We start from the raw sequence: 14,145 nt of genomic DNA, 5'->3' as shown, positions 1-14,145 counted from the left end.
TTGATTGTGGGAAGGTGGGTTAAATCAGCGATGAGTATTAGGAAGGGTACTTGTTGTGATGAGTATGGGTATTATAGGTAAGTGATGAATCACTAATTTCTACTTCTTAAACTAATGTCACACTATATGTTAACTAACTAGAATTTAAATAAAAATTTGAAACAAAACAAAACAAAACAAAAAAATAAATGAAATGGAAGATCCAGAAACAAAGGAAAGAAAAAAAAACCCAAATTTTAAAATGATAGTCTTAGGGTAATAAATCATTACCTTAAGTATAAATGGTCTAAATATGCCAATTGAAAAATAGAGATCAGCAGACTGAATTAAAAAAGGAAAAACAAAGACAAAAGGTCAATGTCTAGCTCTGTGTTTTCTACAAAAGAAATCCCTTCAAATTCAACAGCATATGTAGACTGAAAATTAAATGACGGAAAATAATGCCAAATAAATATTAATAAAATAAAGGGGGATGACTATATTATTTTCTGATAATGTAGAACTCAAAGGAAAACCAATTAGTACTGAAAAAATGGTACATAATAAAAAAATAAAATACCTGATCCAGTAGGAAGACATAGTGATCTTAAATTTATACACATCAAACACCAAACCTTTAAAATGTAGAATGCAAACTGATAGCTGATAGAGCTGAAAGAAGACATAAATAAGCCCACAATTTTATTTAAGTATTTCAACACCCTAACTCTAACAAACTATAGAACTATTAAACAGAAAATCAGCAGTGTTATAGAAGATCTAAGCAAGGCAATCCACCAAAAGGATCTAATTAACATATGTAGAAACACCATTCAACAAAAATGAAATATACATATTTTTCTCAAGGTGACATGGAACTTTCACTAAAAAAGACCATATCTGGAGCAATAAAAAACCTGAAAAACTTAAAAGAATTGATTTCACACAAACTATGTAAAATAAATCAATCTAGAAATCAGTGCATGATTTGCAAGACAACAGGTGCATACCTAAATGCATGGAAATTAAATCATAAACTTCTAACTTCAGAAAAACTCTCAAGGAAATAAAAATATATAGAACTAAATGAAAATGAAAATATTGTTATGTGGGATATAACTAAAGCCGTGCTAAAGAGAAAATTTATGGAACAAAATCCTTACATTGAAAAAAGGAAAGGGTCTTAAATCAATTATAGTAAGTTCCTCCTTTAAGAAATAGGGAAAGTGGGTAGCCCGGATGGCTCAGCGGTTTAGCGCTGCCTTCAGTCCAGGGTGTGATCCTGGAGACCCGGGATCAAGTCCCACATCAGGCTCCCTGCATGGAGCCTGCTTCTCCCTCTACCTGTGTCTCTGCCTCTCTCTCTCTCTCTCTCTCTCTCTCTCTGTGTGTGTCTCTCATGAGAAAAAAAAAATAAATAAAATCTTAAAAGAAAAAAAAAAAGAAGAAATAGGGAAAGTAAAAGCAGAGTAAACCCAAAGCAAGCAGAAGAAAGGAAGGAAAAAGATAACAACAGAAATTGATGAAATTGAAAATAGGAAATCAGGAGAAAAAATCAAATAAACAAAAACTGAAAAAATATTAGTAAGATTCATTAGCATCCTAGCAAGGCAGACAAAAATAAAAAGAAGGAAAACACAAATCATCAATATCAGGAATTATAACAAGATTTCACTAGAGATACTGGTCTACAAAAGAATATTAAAAGCTAATAGTAGGGATAACTTTAGGCTAATAAATTCAACAACTTATAAAAAATGGGCCAATATTTCAAAATTCATAAACTACTAATACTCAAGCAAGATGAAATAGATAATTTTTTTTTTAGATTTTATTTATTTATTCATGAGAAACACAGAGAGAGAGGCAGAGACAGGCTGAGGGAGAAGTAGGCTCCATGCAGGAAGCCTAATGTGGGACTCCATCCCCAGACTCCAGGATCATGCCCCGAGCCTAAGGCAGACGCTCAATGGCTGAGCCACCCAGGAATCCCTTAAATAATTTTTAATAATCATTAAAAAATTGAGTTTCAAAAAAAAGAAAGAAATTGAGTTTCTAATGAAAATACTGAAAAAAGAACCCCAACCTCTGAGCCCAGATTACTTCATTAAGTCTACTAAGTATTTATAACAGAATTAACACTGACTCTATACAATCTTTTCCATAAAATAGAAGAGAAGAGAACATATCTGAACTCATTTCACGAGCTTATCTTTATCCTGATAGAAAAATCAGACAAAGGCAATATAAAATAAAGAAAAAGAAAGATTGAGAGAGAGAGAAGGAAGGAAGAAAGAAGGAGAGATAGAGAGGAAACCAACCTAATATCCCTCATAAACTTAGCCACAAAAATCGCCAACAAAATAAAAACAAATCCAGCGAAGTATAGAAGGACATATCCACCTTGATCAAGTAGAATTTATTGCAGGTATGCAAGCAAGACTAGCTTAACATTTAAAGGTCAGTGTAATTTACCATGTATCAAGGTAAACTGGAAAAATCATATGATCATATAAATTGATAAAGGGAAATATTTGCCAAATCCAAAGTTTACTCATGATAAAAGAATGCTGCAAGCTAAGGATAAAAAGATCTACCTCAACTTGATAAGGAATATTTCCAAAGAATCTTCATACTTAATGGTAAAAAGCTGAATACAAATACTGTAAGATTTCACTCATATGCAGAATTTGAGAAACAAAACTGATGAACATAGGGGAAGGGAAGTAAAAATAAAATAGGATTAAAACAGAGAAGGAGGCAAATCATAAGAAAGTCTTAACTAGAGAGAACAGAGTTGCTGGAGGGGAGGTGAATGGGGGATGGGGTAATTGGGTGATGGGCATTAAGGAGGGCACTTGATGTAATGAGCACTGGGTGCTGTATGAGACTGATGAATCATTATATTCTACTCCGAAATTAATAATACACTATATATCAACTCACTTGAATTTGAAAAAAAAGGGAAAAAAAAGAACAAAGCAAAATGCAGATTCTTATTCTTATTTGACATAGTCCTAAAAGTTCTACCCACTGTAACAAGTCAAGAAAAAAACATGAAAGACAAATAGATTGGAAACCAAAACCAAAATATCCCTATCTGCAGATGGCGTGATTGTTTACATTTGAAATCCAAGGGATTTATAGAAACGCCTAGAACTAGTACATGAGTTAAACAGGTTGCAGGATACAAATCAATATGTAATTATCAGGTTCACTTCTATATAACAGCAACACTGTGAGAACCAAAACTGAAAACACAACACCATTTATAATTGTTCCCTAAAATGAAATATTTATGTTTAAACTTAAAGCATATCCAGGGTCTGTAGGATTAAAATATAAATACATATTATAAAATATAAATCTTAAAAAATGATGAAAATAATCAAAGGAAACCTAAATAAATGGAGAGATATGCCATGCTCATGGTTCAAAAAGCCCAGCAGAAAGATGTCAGTTCTCCCCAAACTGATCCACAGAGTTAATGTAATTGCTATCAAAATCCACACAAAGTTTTTTGTAAATATAGGCAAGCTTATTCCAAAGGTTATATGGAAAGGGAAAGCATAGGTTCTGGTATCACTCAATCAATGTTGAAAAAAGAAGAATCACTCTACACAGTATCAAGGCTTAATGTTAAGTATAGCAATTAAAGTATAGTATTGTTGGAATGGTAGAGACATACATCAATGAAACACAACAGAGAACCCAGAAACAAACCCACAGAAACATGCCCAACTGATTTTAAAAAGAAGCAAAAGCAATTATTTGGAGGAAGGGTAAACTTTTATTTTTTTAAATTTTTTTATTAATAATAAATTTATTTTTTATTGGTGTTCAATTTGCCAACATACAGAATAACACCCAGTGCTCATCCCATCAAGTGCCCCCCTCAGCGCCCATCACCCATTCACCCCCACCCCCTGCCCTCCTCCCCTTCCACCACCCCTAGTTCGTTTCCCAGAGTTAGGAGTCTTTATGTTCTGTCTCCCTTTCTGATATTTCCTACCCATTTCTTCTCCCTTCTCTCTTTTTTTTTTAAACATTGGTTTTTTTTTTTAATTTTTATTTATTTATGATAGTCACAGAGAGAGAGAGAGAGAGAGAGAGAGAGAGAGAGAGAGAGGCACAGACACAGGGAGAGGGAGAAGCAGGCTCCATGCACCGGGAGCCCGACGTGGAATTCGATCCCGGGTCTCCAGGATCGCGCCCTGGGCCAAAGGCAGGCGCTAAACCACTGCGCCACCCAGGGATCCCTTCTCCCTTCTCTTCTATTCCCTTTCACTATTATTTATATTCCCCAAATGAATGAGAACATATAATGTTTGTCCTTCTCCGATTGACTTATTAAACTTTTAAATGGACTTAAAGAAGCAATTGGGCAATACGGCACTCATAAATTAAAAACAAACAAAAACAAACAAACAAACAAACAACCAAAAACCTGAAACTAAACCTCATATACTATGCCAAAAATTAAGTTGAAATAGATCATAAATTTATTTATTTATTTATTTATTTATTTATTTATTTATTTATTTATTTATTTTATTTTTCTCGTTTGAGAATTTTATTGGTCAAGGAAAAAGGAAGTCAGGCAGCCCCGCAGCTTCCCGCCCAGGGTTCCACAAGCTCTCACTGCTTCCCATTGCCATTGATGCTCCCGGGACACTAGGAATGCCTTGAGCTTGGGTCTGGTGCTGAGGCACGCCACATAGGCTGAGAGCAGAGGGAAGGAGTCCAGGCAGCTGTGGGCCAGGACCTGGTGAATCAGCAGTAAGTCCAGCAGGTTGTAGTCCACGAAGGAGATCTGGTTGCCCACGATGAAGGCCTGGCCCCCCTCATTCTGGGACAGCAGCATTTCAAAAGGCTTCAGGTAACCTGGTAGTGCCTTCACATACACCTCCTTTCCTGCCTCGTAGTTAGTGTAGATGAGGAGGATGTATTTGCAGTGGAGATCCTCTACAACATCGTTCACTACATCCAGCAAGGCTGCCTCCTGCTGGTCCTTCCTGTAGAGCCCAAGGGAGTGGCCCAGGTGTCCTAGGATGGCATTGGACTGGTACAGGGTGAGTTCTCTGTCCTGGAACTTGGAGAGCTGCCCATACAGACAGGAGGCCTTGAGTGAGTCCTTCATCCCTGTCTCCATGGTCACCATCTCCTTCTTTCAGTTCTGGCCCTGGTCAGCCAGCAGCATGCGCATGGCCTCACAGTGCCCTCAAACAGGGAAGTAGATGGTGGTGTAGGGTGGCATGGGTGCAGCACAGGTGGCGGTGGCAGTAGGAGTGGTGGCAGCAGCGGCAGCCTAAATAAATTTCGATGTAAAGCCAAAAACTATAAAACTTAGAAAAACTCACAAAGGAGATTATCTTCAGAATGTTGGTATGGGCCAAACGTTTTTAGACTTGACACCAAAGATAAGACTGATAAAAGGAAAAATTGATAAATTAAACCTTATCAAAATTAATTTTTTGAGTGGTACATTTGTGGTGGGAATATAAAATGGTACAGCCATTCTGGAAATCAGTTTTGCAGTTTCCTAAATAAGTATACATGTAATTTCCATATGATCCAGTAACTGTTCTCTTGGGTATTTATTCCTGAGATATGGTTACTTATAATCATACAATATCTGTACATGAATGTTCATAACAACTTTATTTATGATTGCCAAAAACAGAACAACTCAGATGTCCTTTAATGAATGAATAAACTGCTTCATCCATACCATGAAATACCAATCAGCAATAAAAAGGACTGCCCTAATTATACACTTAATAATTAAGGAACTATACAAAGTGAAAAGCCCATCACAAAAGGCTATAATACCCTACACTTCAACCTAATGACATTGAAAAGGCAAAATTATAGAAATGAAAAACTATTAGTGATTGCCAGAGATTAGGGGCAAGAGTGCATGTGTGTGTTTGTGGGGGGAGGGTCTTAGAAGGTAGAGGATGGAAGAGTAAATTATCCCCCCAACTGAGAAGGCACTTGGAGATCAGAAAAGGAATCAGGACACTGCTTCCAATTTATACAGAGTTTTATTCAGAGTAACTTACTGACATAGGGTGATCTGGTGGAGGATGATCCATGGCAGCTGCATACTTATTTTCCACAAAGTGCAGGCCTTTGTCCACAGATTTATAGAGCAAGTGGCATTGTAATGAAATCAAAGTGTTCCCATATTCAAAATGTTTGCCTGCACTTAATTGGCAGCTTGCATTTAATTAGATCTTGTGGCACCATCTTTGCATTAGGAAGGGGAAAGACTTCATTATCTTTAACAAATTCATGGAACATGAAAACATGTCTCCCCACATCGCAACCTTGGCAGGCATTTCCAGGGTATGCATATTAATACCCAAGGCCTGGACACATAGCTCCTAGAGCTCACTGGGCAAACATGAACAAGATGGAGGGCCAAAGATGGAGTCAGTATTGTCAGCACTCCTGCAGGGAATGAATAGATGGATAGAGAGAGGAGGGCAGATGATAAGGGAAGTTCAGTATTAACAGGCCACACGAGGAATTCTTTTGGTGATGCACAGTTCTGCATCTTGATTATAGTAATGAGTTAACAACTGCACATTTTTTTTAATTTTTTTTAATTTTTTTTTTTTTTATGATAGGCACACAGTGAGAGAGAGAGAGGCAGAGACACAGGCAGAGGGAGAAGCAGGCTCCATGCACCGGGAGCCCGACGTGGGACTCGATCCCGGGTCTCCAGGATCGTGCCCTGGGCCAAAGGCAGGCGCTAAACCGCTGTGCCACCCAGGGATCCCCAACAACTGCACATTTAATAAAATTTACAGAATTAAATATGCACATGCACACACATACAGGTAAATAAAACAAAAATGGGGCCATCTGAGTAGATCAGTATATTGTATCAATGTCAACATATTGATTATGTTGTACTGAAGTTTTACAAAGTGCTATAATTCACAAAACTCTGTAAGGATAAATGAGACCATTCTGTATTATTTCTCAAAATTTCACATGTATCTATAATTTCTGTCAAAATAAAAAATAATTAAAATATATGCCAGCCCCTGAGAAGCTTATGGTCTAGAAAGGAACACAAGAAATGAATAATGCTATTATATACATAACATAAAGGAGAATGTATTACAAAAGTGTTGTGTAGAAAGAAATGTCTTCCATCTATGTCAATTGAGTGATGATTTTTGAATGTCAGGAAAATTTTGCTATTTGGAAATTACAAATGGATTAGAAATACAGGTAGAGAAATGTCTGAGGAAAATTGCATTGGAGGTATAGTGACTTACGTAGATTATTAATTTGAGGTGAGTATCACAGACAAAGTAGTGGTCAAAATTAGGACTAAAGAAGAGAGAGGATATTAAAAATCAAGGTTTTCTCTTTTGCAATTTAGACAATGTTTATTAAATAATCATGAATGGATGAGTGAGACAATTTGCATGGTATTCTAGGAAGATTACATAGGGATAAATATGAAGGAAGAAAGAAATAAGAAGTGGTAATAAGGGGGAGGAAAAATAAGAAGTATCAACAATTTTAAAAGCTATGGCATAGTCCATGGGTGTGCAGTGCATTCTCTAAAAGGGAGAATGGAAGATGCATGTGTGAGCTGTTGTGGCGGTGGAATCTGATCTGATAGGGGTTTTTATTGAGAGAAACAGAGAGGTAGGTCTTATAATTGACTGTGGTTTTAAATCTTAATGAATGATGAGAGTTCTATCAGAAACAGGGGGTACAGAGTTTGGGGAAGAAAATGAGTTTCCTTATAATTATGTGATTAAAATGCCTGCCATACATCCAGCTAGCATTGTCTATGGCAAGGTTTCTCAACCTTGGCATTATTGACATTCAAGCCACATTGTTCTTTGCTGGTGGGGCCTGTCATGTACATTACAGGATTGTTAATTGAATGAAGTTGAATGACCCATACATTCTAATAATAAGGTAATCAACTTTATGAAGTCATTCTAGATCAGGGAGAAGAAAAATGTATTTTCCAATTTTAATTAAAAATTCAAAAATTTCACCATAATGCAAATGTTTGGGACATTTCTATGACCTACCTTTAAGTTACATTACACAGAAGTATGCTCTTAATTTGATTTGGATATTTACTTTTTGAAAGCCCTTAAGACAAAGTAAGAATAATAATGGTACATTGCAAACAGTATTTATTATAAGATTTTTTTTTTTAGTTTTACTTTGTCCAATACTTCTATTTTGATTTCTTTTAGTTATTACGAGGGAAAAATTTATTGTTTCTTCCCAAATGACAATTAATGTTTCTTGAATTCATTATATTTAGGCTATCAAGGATTTGAAGTATCTATAACTTTAGAGTTATGGAGTCTGGAAATAAATTTCAAAAGAAAAAAAAAAGCGTCAATCAGCACTCAACGTTTTTAAGCTTCCGTAATTAAGGCAAAATAGTCCATGGGCTATTATAAATTTTAATAAATGAACTAAATTTTATAAAGTATGTTATAATGAATATTGGCCCATCTAAAATATTGAATTTGGGAACTTTTCTAAGGAGACAAAGGACTCAATCTATTTTCATAGCCCCAGGTTTCCCTGTAGAACAATAGCCTCAACAGTTCTACAAACAAACAAACAAACAAATATTAAAGGAGAGGGAGGGATCCCTGGGTGGCGCAGCAGTTTAGCGCCTGCCTTTGGCCCAGGGCACGATCCTGGAGACTCAGGATCGAATCCCACGTCGGGCTCCCGGTGCATGGAGCCTGCTTCTCCCTCTGCCTGTGTCTCTGCCTCTCTCTCTCTCTCTCTCTATCATAAATAAATAAAAATAAATAAAAATTAAAAAAAATAAAATAAAGGAGAGGGAGTGGAAACTACTTAAACTAAAATTGGAGTTACATGGTGTAAATTAGCATATTAGCAATTCTGAGAAGTTTTACAATAAAATAATATGTTTAAGTTTGTTCAAATTACTGTGTTGAATTCTTTAAATACACTGCTAGGATTTTGCTGTACTAGTTCTATATATACATACGTGGTATCTAGTTTCATGTTATTTCTCCTATATCTCTTTACATAGAAATGGGGCCCATTTTGGTGCTCAATCAATGTTATGAATGATTCTTCATGATAACTGAAAGTAATTACCAAATGTGCTTGCCATTTTGTATTTTAATGTATATGTTTGTAATTCCTAGATAGACAATGGACTTTTTAAGAGAAGGAGTTATTACTTCTTCACCTTTTATAATACCACCCTACCACAAAAATGCATGTGGTCGAGTATTATTCAGACATAAGTATGTCTGCAGCTGTCATGTGGTATCCAGAACGCATCTCTACCTCGCTAAAGCAAAGAACATTTTCAAGGTCCTTTCATTTTTTTCAGTAGATTAGAAGATTGGTAGATTGAAGTATACAGTCTTCTATTCAAGTAGAAGACTAACAATGCCCAGATTACTTCATTAGTAAATGGTTGTGAAGAAAGCACAGATATATGTGTGTGTATGAGTGTATGTGTGAATGCCTGTGTGTGTATGTGTGTGTGTAGTTTGTGTGTGTTTTCTTGGTGCTATTTTCTAGCATATTGCTCAATCTTGGCTGACATTATTTTCTTTTTAAGATTTTATTTATTTATTCATGAGAAACAGAGAAAGAGAGAGAAAGAGAGAGAGAGAGAGGCAGAGACACAGGCAGAGGAAGAAGCAGGCTCCATGCAGGGAGCCTGACGTGGGGCTCAATCCTGGGTCTCCAGGATCAGGCCCTGGGCTGAAGGCAGTGCTAAACTGCTGAGCCACCCGGGCTGCCCTTATTTTCATTATTATATTTATCAATGTTCTTACTATGTTTACCAGTGATTCCATACAAGGGCACAGGACTCTCTTCTACTACTAAAATATGCTAGTAGAAATTGAAGCTACCTAATACATTAGATTTGTATGTCTAATTTCTCAAAACTAAAGAAAACAAAAAATATTTCAACTTTATGAGTCATTCTGAATTTCAACCTTAAAAAAAAAAAAAAAAAGAATATGACCACTAGAATAGCCTTTACTCCAAAAGAGAAAGTCTCCTTTAAAACACTTAGATGTACAAATGGGATGCTAGTTTATTGACTTCCATCTTGTTTTTTTTTTTTCATTTAATGAAATTTTTACTCAAAGAACAATATAGACTATTCATTTAAGGAAGACAAGTACTATATTCACTGGCAAGAAATTTAAGTATTAATGAACTTATTACCTTAGTGATCTACACATGAACACATATTTTCAGTGAGGTTATAAACTATAACATCTGAAGCTGGTGTTAACAGAGTAATTAATTGCTTTTAAAATACAGACTTTGGTATTTGTATCATGTTTTTGCATTTGCAGTTTTCATGTTACTTTAGTTGCAGTTTCATATTTATTTCTATAAACACATATTTCAAGTAGTGGGTGGAAATTAAGGCAGCCAGATGGCTCAATGAACTATATGAAAGAATAGAAACTCAGAGATACAATTCCCCTACTTTGATTCTCTGTCATATAACCTCAGATATAAGATGGTGATCTCAGTTTTGTAGGTTCCTGTTAGGTAACTGTTATAAGTCCAGGATTTTCTATGACATCACTGGAGTTATTTGATAAACATCACAGATAAAAATTATGTCCAATCTATATTCTGATGCAGAGTAAGCATGAATCATACATAGGTCTACATGTAGAGGTCCAGGATCATCACCAACATCATTTAAACATCTCTATGTGATTTTAACTCCTCCACTCAGTTTTTTTTTTTTTTAAATATGAAAACTGTACAGGTGCAGAAGCAGTTGGCAGCACCAGGTTGGCAAATTAGTAGGCCAAAAAGGGCAGGAGCAAGAAAGCATAATACATGGGTTTCTTAAAAGCAGTTTCCATCCAGGAACAATGAGACAAACACAGATGCAAGCAGTTTCCATGGCAGATTCCATATAAAACTATAAAAAAGTGTCATTACTCTTGAGACACATGGGGTGTCTTTAAAGTTCAAGGTTAGGGCTGTAATCCTACTTCAGTGCCTGACTATAGGCAAGACTCTTATGTTTTCTGGGCTTCTGTTGCTTCCTCTCCAAAACAATTAAAAGAAAGCATGATTCAGAGGATTGGTGTGAGATTTTAATGAGATAACTCAGTGCAGCTGGAATATAAATTCAAAGAATATTAACTCAGTGGATATATTTATGTGCTAGATACTGTGCTAGATGGTGAGACACAGTGTGGAATATCTGTGTAAAATGATTTTTTTAAGTAAAATAATTCTTGGCTTTCAGCTGGGCTTATAGCCTCCAGGCGAAAGATCACCTTTCCTTGTCTCTTGCTCCTTCTGCTAACCGGAATGAATGTTGATGATAGCTGGAGCTCAAGTAGCCATACTGAATCATTAAATGTATTACACATAATGAGAATGGTAAAGTAGCAAGATCAAAAGAACCCTGGTTCCCCAACCGCATGAAGCCACTGTACCAGTCACAGGCTAACATAACATGAAAGTAGGCTATACCATGGAATGAAAATACGCTATCATTTTTAAGTATTCTGGGTTTCCTTTCACTTGGCAATGCCCACTTTACCTGATGTTGTGAACCAGCTACTCTCTGTCTTCATAGAGCACATCCGGTGAAGGAAAAAAAGAAATAGAATAATATATCTTGTCTATTTCTGAAGCCCCAGAGATCTGTGTGGTCTGGAGATCTGTATTAGATCCTGTGTTGATGGCTAAAAAAGCATTTTTCAGGACTAGACACAAGACCCTTGGAATCCAAACATTTCAGAATAGGACCGCTGAGAATTTAAAGATTTCACAAGAGGCCAGTCTCAGGCACCACACCACGTGACTCTCTGCTGCCTCCCTTGGGTATCTGAGTTGGATGGGCTTTTGCAGTTAGTTCATCCCACAAAATGCAGTGGAGGCTGTCAGACAATCCAAGGTGATGAAGGTTTAAAGAATGTAAGAAAGGGCAATACTTGAAGCTATGAGAAGTAGTTGCGGATCAAACTGTGTATTCTTTTAAGGAGCTTAAAAAGTAGGCAGAAATAAGTATGTTGATAAGTGATATAGTCAGAATGTTTTAATAACAGAACACAGATACTGTGCAATGGGGAGAGTGTAGTTGGTTACGGGAAGCCGATAGAGAGGCAGTTCTTGTGCCTCCACAGCGCCACTTTTGATGGATCTCTTTCCGTTGATGTTATAAGGGTTGACTCCCTAACTGACTTCTAGAAGAAAACAATTGTATGGAAAGTAATAATTGGCTTTGCAGAAGATAATTGCAGTTAGTTCTCAGAAGAAAAACAGGACCTAATAAATCCCAGACAGATTGTTCCAGTACAGCAGAAAAATATCCAATCCAGCAAACACAAGCTAGTAAAATTTCAATATAAAAAGAGTAATGAGAGAAGCAATTCAAATACTAGAAACTGGAAATGGAGAAAGCAATCACCAAATAAACATCCATCTCTGAGCTTAAATGGAAAGTCTTAAAAATGATCCAAGCTTCGTAAGACATGGGTTAGGTACTGATTTGCTCAGGTTTCAGGCAATCAACTTGATGATACAGATGACAGATTCCTGAATCCAGTCAAAGTCTTCCTGATGCTTGATTTTGTGCTCTAAGGGCCTGGAAAGAGAAAGCACATTATCATTAATTTTTTTTTCTCTATTTTTTTTTTACTTTATAAAATGATGACAGAGGTACACAATTATAAAAAAATAAATAAATAAAACAGCATCAGCAAAGCACTGTTGAATTTAAGGTCTCCAATACATTTGCTTTTCCAACCTGATTTTCTGTCCATTCCCTGTCACTTACTCTCTTTTACCCTGGCCCTCTTTCAATTTTTCAAATATTCAAAACCCCTTTTCAATGCAGAACTTTGCCTGCACTGTTCAATTTGCCCAGGATGGTTCTTTCTCTGATTCTTTAGTTGTCCATACTACTCACTGAAGCTTTAGCTGACCTCCTTAGCTTTAGCTTACCTCTGTCCTCTAGTTTCCTATCTCTTATTTCTTATTTTCCCTTACTGCACCTGTTTGATTTCTTTTCACTCTTTATAGAACACAATACTCTGTTCTCCATTTGACTTTCTGCCTTTCTTGGCACTCCGTATGCAGAAGTGAGCACAATGTCAGCAGACAGTAGTTATTGGATGAAAAAAAATGATTAAAAAGTATTGCATTTCTCTTTTCCTTAGCTTTCCTGAAAAATACAAACAATAAAGTCATTTAGGATGCAGTGATTAAGGGGGCACTTGGGTGGCTCAGTTGGTTAGGTGTCTGCCTTCAGCTCAGGGACCCTGGATCCAGGATCCATGTCCAGGTCCCAGCTCAGCAGGGAGTTTATTCTCTCTCTTCCACTGCCTGCTCTGCTCCTTCTGCTTGGGCTCTCTCTTTTTCTAAAAAAAAAAAAAAAAAAAAAAAAAAAGAAGAAAGAAAGAGAGAAAGAAAGAAGAAAGAAGAAAGAAAGAAAGAAAAGAAAGAAAGAAAGAAAGAAAGGATATAGTGATTAAAAAGCACTTCTTAAGAAGAAAATTTTAGTTGTGTTGTCATTATGATGATTCTAAGGTGTATAAGGAGTGGTCAGTAACCTTTTGATCATATTGATAATTTTAAAAGGGTTTTTTTTTTTTTCCCTTAAAACAATCTCATTTGTAAGATTTTTTTCTGGAAAGAAAGTATTCTCTTTAATGAACTCTTACAAAGTAGTCTGTTTGCGGTTAAACACTTACTTCTAAGCTATTGAAGTAAATAATTTCTTTTCTTGCCTGACTTCGAATAAACCTGTAGGTATTTGAGTAAAATAATGTTCTGAAAATAACTTTCTGTTAAAATGAATTTGGTATGTTCACTCTCTATACACTAAGTGATTATCATGCAAGTTAAATAAATATTTCTAGTAATTGAGCAAATAAAGTCAGGTTCAAGGACAATTCAAATAGTTGATAAATGTTATTAGAGAAATTAAAATGAGGAGCCCCTGGATGTCTCAATGGCTTAAGTGCCTGCCTTGGGCTCACATCATGATTTCAGGGTCCTGGGATGGAGCCCCACATCAGGCTCTCTGCTCAGTAGGGAATCTGTTTCTCCTTCTCCCTCTGCCCCCCTCTCTGCTTATGCTCTCTCTCTCAAATAAATAAAAAACATTTTTAAAAAGAG

General features: G+C 36.1%; 1 pseudogene; it reads right to left on the bottom strand.

The window, feature by feature from the left end:
• Window positions 1-4,617: 4,617 nt before the first annotated feature.
• On the bottom strand, window positions 4,618-5,236 carry LOC129501945 (glutathione S-transferase P-like; annotated as a pseudogene).
• Between the last annotated feature and the right edge of the window lie 8,909 nt (window positions 5,237-14,145).

The sequence above is a fragment of the Nyctereutes procyonoides genome, unplaced genomic scaffold (genome assembly GCF_905146905.1).
Source record: "Nyctereutes procyonoides isolate TBG_1078 unplaced genomic scaffold, NYPRO_anot_genome, whole genome shotgun sequence".
Taxonomy (NCBI): domain Eukaryota; kingdom Metazoa; phylum Chordata; class Mammalia; order Carnivora; family Canidae; genus Nyctereutes; species Nyctereutes procyonoides.
This window is presented reverse-complemented; position numbering and strand designations above follow the sequence as displayed.